Raw genomic sequence first — 6,927 nt, 5'->3', positions numbered from 1 at the left:
GGGGAACAGACGCAGCTGGCCAGCAGGAAAATGCTGAACAATACTCATCTTTCATGTTTGGAACCAGAGGCCAGAATTTGCCGCCCTCCACAGACGCTGGGCAGATTCAGTGTTTTGTAAGTCCAGAGTAGACACTCAAAACACACAGAAAAAGAGAACAACGTTCTAGGTCTTCCATAGTCAAAGGAAATTTAATCTTTATTTATTTATTTATTTGTTTTTTAAATTAATATTTTTCATCTCCCAGGAGTGTCTGACTACACGCAGGTTATCCTGTCTATGGCAGCCAGTATAACCTCGGCACTAGGACCTCTGGTCACAAGAGTTACGAGGTACTATGCCAAGGCGCAGTGAGACATGGTCTTACGGTGTATTTGGATGGTAAGGGGAAGATCGAGTTATCATTCCAATCAGGACAGAACTTAGATTCCTACTTGATTTTTTCAGCTTGTTGCTTGGGCATATGAAAATAAGGTTTTTTTCCCTGTAACAGAAAGGTTGTTGGTTGTTTTTATTATGCATATAGTCCTGTGCATTTTATGCTGTTACATTTGAAAACACTTTTATTATGGCCACCTTTCCCCCCCACCCCCCACCCCCACCCCCCCCGCACATGGCATTCCATCTGTTGGCAATGTTTTCTCAATATCATTATTAGTTAATTTTGTACTTCTACTTATTTTTCCAAGGTCACAAAGGGAAATATCAATTGACATTGTTCTCATGACCAACACCAGAAACTTCCACTGCCAACCTCAGTACACGATCACTTTCCCATTCCTCCGTTACTGTTTACATTCGGCTGCTAAACTAATAATTTTCAAGTGATATTTCCGATGACTTGTGTGTGAGCATACAAATTTCAGTGTAATTGCTATGTAATAGACTTGCTATACACTAAGTATAGTATGTAAACTTACAATCAACTTCCTTTATTTCCTTTATTTTGAAAATTATCTAGTTTAACATTAAAAATTATGAACTTAATCCGGCACTGTTTCCTTTTAGAAAACCCAGTTTGAATTTATACTTTGGAGTTTTGCATATAGGCCAAATCAATTGTTAATTTTACTATCTGTGCAAAGGAAAGATGGCATTACAGTTGTCTAGACAGCAACTCAGTTCTAGCTAGAGAACTGGAACAGAAAATACAAGCATAGAAAACAAACGGGGGAAAGAAACTAAGGCCTTTATGTTTTCAGCAATTCTAGACTTGATAAATAACCTTTCTTACAGAGTAGACAATTGTAATCTTCTAAGCATCCTGTGCTTCACATGACAATCTAAGGGAAGAAATGAAGAAAAACTAACATGAAAAAATGTTTTTTTCCTAAAAATATATGTAAAAGAAAATACAACCACATAAGCTTATGAATTCCTAAATTTATTCATATTTTAATGCTAGCTCAAAATAATACTTTGAAATAGAATTGGGTGAAAAAATGTATGGAGAAAAGAATAGCTTTTCAATTCCATTCATGTAAGAAAACACTCATGAATTATATTTATGATTTTTTCAAGTGGAAATGGTTGCCTGCATGAATTGAAATAGTGCTATTGAAGTCAACAGATAATCTTTCTACATAGTGAACCAATAAATAGGCAAATGACGGTCAAAGAAAGACTATAAGATAATTTTTTTTTTATTGGCACAAATCTCTGTTAGCATTTCTCCATTGTTCTAATTTCTAATTTTTTAATTCCCATTTCCTTGTTTGTATGATTTCTTTGCCTTTTTCATCTTTACCAAATAATATTTGCTCATGATTCAGTTTCATGAATTAACCTTGAATTGACAGTCATTTTCAGTGGACTGAAAATGTATTTGCAGATTCACTGAATTCCATTAGATTCACTCAACAGTTTAAGTGTTTTTGACAAACTAAATAAGGCACCCTAAGTGTGTGGATTTTTATCCTTTATGTTGTAACTGCTTTTCCATGTCATTTCACAAAATATCTCTGAAGTTAACATATATATTTAACAATTTTAAAAGTTATGAAATAATAAAATCCTTATGTGTATAAAGGCAGCTTCGGACATGTGCCAATGAGCATGTTCTTAGAGCTTCAAACTAAACCCTCAATCATATGTATATCAACTGACAAATTAAGTGGTATTAGGGACGCTTAGAATCACAAGTTGAGGAACCGCGACATGAATAGGACATGCTCTGGGACCTGCCTCTCCATCTTCAGGTGAGATTCAAGAGGGAATACCTAATTAAGACGCAGACTATGACACCTTGAAATTCTTCCCTGTCTCTCTGTAAGGTACATTCAAGAGCATATTTGTTTATTTATATGTATATACATACACTTTGGGGGGCTTGAGTCATAAGAGTGTGTGCAAAAGTTGATCGTTGTGGTGGGCTGGTGCACCCACAGAAGTCACTCAGAAAAAGACTGTGTAGTACCAACCTCTCAGTGTGCAGGTCTGAAACAGATTGTCCTCCCTCCACACTCTTGTGTCAGTGCTCCTGACAGTCACACAACCCTGATTTCATACTCCTACTTCTCATTCAACCCTCATGAATGCCAAAGAAGTTGCTCAACAGCTGTTACTTCTTCCCTTCTCCCTTCTTCATCATGCTCACATGCAGACTCTGAAAAAATGAAGTATTTGCGCAAAATGTAAGGGAATACTTATATTTATGATTTTCATCCATCTATGTGCAGCAGGCTTCATAACTGAACCCAAAGAAGAAAAAAAAAAAAAAAAAAAAAAAAAAAAAAAGAGTACTTCTAGGAATGTAAGCTGCATTTAAATGCAAGTTTATTTGGATTCTGAACAACAAACTTTCTTTCCCCAGAGATTCAAACTGAAAGATCTTTTAACACTGCAGAAGATGCAGGAAGCCATCCCAAACTGTGAAGGCTAACTTCCCATTTCTTCCCAGTGGTAACTCATATTTTGAGCCTCAACATACATGTAAAAAGCATGCTTAGACATACAGGCTATCACAGATGTCTAGATCCTGTATAAAGTGTTTCTGGGAAAGCTTTATCCTGGAAAAACTAATCTAACTTTGAAGTTAGTCCCACTTGGAAAAGGATCTTGACTAGATGACTTTCAGAGGTCCCATCTTCAGTTATTATATGACACTATGAATCATATACTGCCTTTGAGTTCACTAGGTATTGGGTTGGACTGATGTCCAACCAAAGATGACATTTAGTTGAATTTCTGAGTGTTAGGTCCACTCAGAAATATCATTCCGGGAAAAGTAATTTCTGAAAAAAATCATTATGGGTTTGGTTCTAATTTTTAATTCAAGCGCAGGAAAAAAACCTAGAAGAATAATTGGTTGTGAAAAACAGATTTTTTTAAAAAACATTTTTTTTTCACAAAAAATGCTTTGATATATACCACTTACCAGAATCTTTAAAATATACATACATTCTAATATTTCCTTTTCCGTTTTTCATTATAAAGCCAGACAATAACATCAAAGATGTTTTTCTTTAAAATAAATTTTAGTTTAAAAGTCAGGTTTACTTAAATTTATTTTGCAATTACCTAATTACTTTTCAATATATATCACTATCTTTTATTTTGGTATGGGTAAAATAGTTAACTAGATAGTGTAATTGTTTTCAGAAGTTACAATATTGGATATTAATCAGTTCTGTCATTTCAGAGGAGAGCAATTTTCCTCCAGGTACAACATTATATACCAGCATAAGATGGTTATCTTCTGAAGTTGATGAAAAGGCAAAGAATATTAATGATCCAGATATAAATAAGATAATATTACTACATACCATCAGGGCTATCTAGGCTGCTGTTCTCATATGTGCTGGTGTCAGAACAAGTTAGCTTCCCTCCCGGATTTAATATATTTTGTTCAGAGAAAAAAAAAATGTATAAAAAAATATCACAATTTCCTGTCTTATTTTATATTATAGTACATTGCATTATATTATATTATATGTTATTAGACTAATTACAAAAAAGTAATACCTTACACCAACTTTCTAGGGGACAGGTCCTCATTATGGGGTCAGGGAAACCAATTCAAGTAGAACAACTGACAGTGGCAAGCTGCTGGCTGAGATCTTCTAATTTTGTTAAGAAAAAAACTGTTTCTGAACTATTTTTAAGGTGCAACCGTTGGATCCTTCCTAGTTATTTTGTCTAAGTTTACAGTGACAGGAAAGCATGCCTCAAAAGCTGAAGCAGACTATTATTCCTTGTGACTTCCTTCACGAAACAGTTTCAGACAGCATCACTTGTTATAATAAAACGCTAGGAAGGAATAAAGGTAAAGAGTGAAGCTTTCATGACAGCAGTTGGTAGGTTTGTTGAATGTGGCAGATATGTGGACTTCAAAAGAGAACTAATAAGAAAGAATAGTTGCACATATAAAAGGAGCCCGCTTCTGGGAAGAGACACTGTCACTCAGATTCAAGCACAGGCAATGTTACTTACCGTTCCCGAAGCAGAAGTCCTCTATCAGGTGGCCTCGATACATGGAAGATGAGCCAAACAGAACTGAAATAGCAACAGGAGCATTCTCATAATACAAAAATAGTGCACAAGTAGGGACGGGGAGAACAAAATCTTTTCACAAGAGAGAAAAGTGGAGCTGTAGAAGGAGGACAACAACAAGCAACAGCTGGAAACTAGGAACAGCAGAGAGGACTGATGGAAGCATCATAAAATAGATACTGTACTTTCCTAACAACATAGAGGCTGCCCAGAGAATGTGGAGATAACATTTCTGTCATCAGTATAAATCACATGATGATTTCACATTCCAAGGGACAAAATATGCAAGAAAAAACTGTTCAGTGTTGAACGGAACAGACTATGTTTTACATTTAAAAGTAGCATGGGCAACTGCTGCAGTATTACCAGGAAAAAAGAAACAAACAGAAACAGGGAAAGGGAAGGGAAGGGAAGGGAAGGGAAGGGAAGGGAAGGGAAGGGAAGGGAAGGGAAGGGAAGGGAAGGGAAGGGAAGGGAAGGGAAGGGAAGGGAAGGGAAGGGAAGGGAAGGGAAGAGAAAAGGGAAAAACAAAAGCAAAACTGACACCAATTCAGGACAATATTTACTCAAAGCAAGACAGCTGTAAAGATCAGGTAAAATACTGTATGGGCTCAGGGAAACGATGTTGGACATTTGTGCTTAATTCCAAATGTAAGCAGATATTTTTTCCAAATAATTTCATTAAGAAACAAGGATATACCTTTGAGACACATTGAAGAAGCCTGGTTCACCTCTGTGATAAAAGATGACTTGGCAGAGGCTGTTTAAACAATTCACATGAGGAGAAGGGCTGCTTAGGCTAAGTACAAAACAGGCAATCAGCAACTCCAGGTGCACTCTGATATCTGCATCTGGGAAATTAAAAAAATCAAGAGGCTGATAATATGGTATTGAATTAGATATCACTTCCTGGAGCAGGAGCAGATTTAGCAAGAGTGCTAGAAAAGTCTTCACCCTCTCCTGTCCAAGTCACATCTCATGGAATGAGGGCTGACATGCAGCTGCACAGATCCTCCATCCACATGCAGGTTGCATTGTGCCATCAAAACACAATAATGCTTTATGGCAATGGCAAAATGCCTCCTTTCTTATATTTACAAAACAATACTTACACACGGGCAAAAACATATGCTCTCTACAGCTAATTAAACAGGAATTCTTGTGTTAGAAATCAAAGTATTCTCAATACAAGAAGTCCCAGCAGACCTTGGAAAATTCCCTTTTCTAATAGTCTTAACAAAGTTTGGAAGACACTGTTCCAATGAAGAAATCTTGTCAGAGGTTAAATAGGACTCATCATTACATTATTGATATTTTTTTTCTAACACAGTGTGAGATGCAGAGTCTGTAATGGATTATTGGATGCAACTTCTTAATTTTGCCAACAAACTACACTTACCATATGAGTAGGCAAGGAGCAGGTTACCTAGGAAGTGTGTATATAATCAAAGATATAGCAAGAGTCAACCAAAGCTACAAAAATATCCGTCTCATATAAGTGTTAATGCAATCGTGCTATCCAAACCCCCATTAAAATAGCCATTTATTTGGGAAGTGTTACATAATGCATACATAATAAAAACATGAATTAATCTCCTAATGATTGTAACATAGGGGTGCTCAGGAATTCACAAGAAAATAAATGGGAGAATGGCTATCCCTGCTTGTTTTGACAGTGTTAAATGCACTCTCCATCTATATTAGCAACAGAAATATCTCTGAATGCTCTTAGAGAAATGTTCACTCACAGCAGCTAACAGTAAGCTAATAACCTCTTCCCCATTCATTCATGGCGTTTCACAAGTGATCACTATACTGTTATTGCATTAATAAGGACTGAAGAGAGCAGCCACTCAGGATTCACATCCTAGCAACGACAAAATGCTAAAACCACATCTAAGCCAGCCATTTCTCGGAGTTCCTTTGCGGCACTGCATTCTCCTCCATTTATCCAATAACTGAGTAATCCAATAGCTCCTTTTCACCTCAGAAGCATTCAATTCCCTCGTTGGTCAGAAAAATCTGAAAGGATATCTCTATCCACTCAATATAAACCAGTATGGATATATGTTTTCCTTGCCCTGTGGAAAATGTATCTCCTTGAATTAATTCCTAAAACATAGTCAGATAAGAGACTGACTCTAAGTTTTAGAGCTTAGACAGGTGAAAGTATTCCTGTCTCAGATAAAAGTTCTGTTGTACAAGTGAAATAGATTTAAGAAATCTGAGAGGCAGATCCAAAGAGACTCTTATGGTTAAATCACTGTCTTGGAAAAGATACATTCAAATATTCTTAAAGTGAGGGGAAGGGTGAAAAAGAACTGGACTCATATCATCTGCATGCACAGTGAATGCTCTACCCAGCCTTTTTTGGCTACGCTGTATGCAGAACATACTCTGCTCAGTGTGCAGTAAATAATTGCTGGGTCAGATTGT

At 36.5% G+C, this 6,927-nt stretch overlaps 1 long non-coding RNA gene across 2 annotated transcripts; it reads right to left on the bottom strand.

Annotated features, from left to right (window-relative positions):
- Window positions 1-621: 621 nt before the first annotated feature.
- On the bottom strand, window positions 622-5,380 carry LOC130150260 (uncharacterized). 2 transcript variants are annotated; one of them, XR_008822171.1, is made up of 4 exons: window positions 5,192-5,380; window positions 4,432-4,494; window positions 2,421-2,605; window positions 622-1,283 (listed from the first exon to the last, which is right to left on the bottom strand). It is a non-coding gene; the product is annotated as an uncharacterized LOC130150260 (long non-coding RNA). The 2 variants fall into 2 exon arrangements; XR_008822170.1 differs by lacking the exon at window positions 622-1,283 and having other exon boundaries at window positions 1,296-2,605.
- Between the last annotated feature and the right edge of the window lie 1,547 nt (window positions 5,381-6,927).

The sequence above is a fragment of the Falco biarmicus genome, chromosome 5 (assembly GCF_023638135.1).
Source record: "Falco biarmicus isolate bFalBia1 chromosome 5, bFalBia1.pri, whole genome shotgun sequence".
Taxonomy (NCBI): domain Eukaryota; kingdom Metazoa; phylum Chordata; class Aves; order Falconiformes; family Falconidae; genus Falco; species Falco biarmicus.
This window is presented reverse-complemented; position numbering and strand designations above follow the sequence as displayed.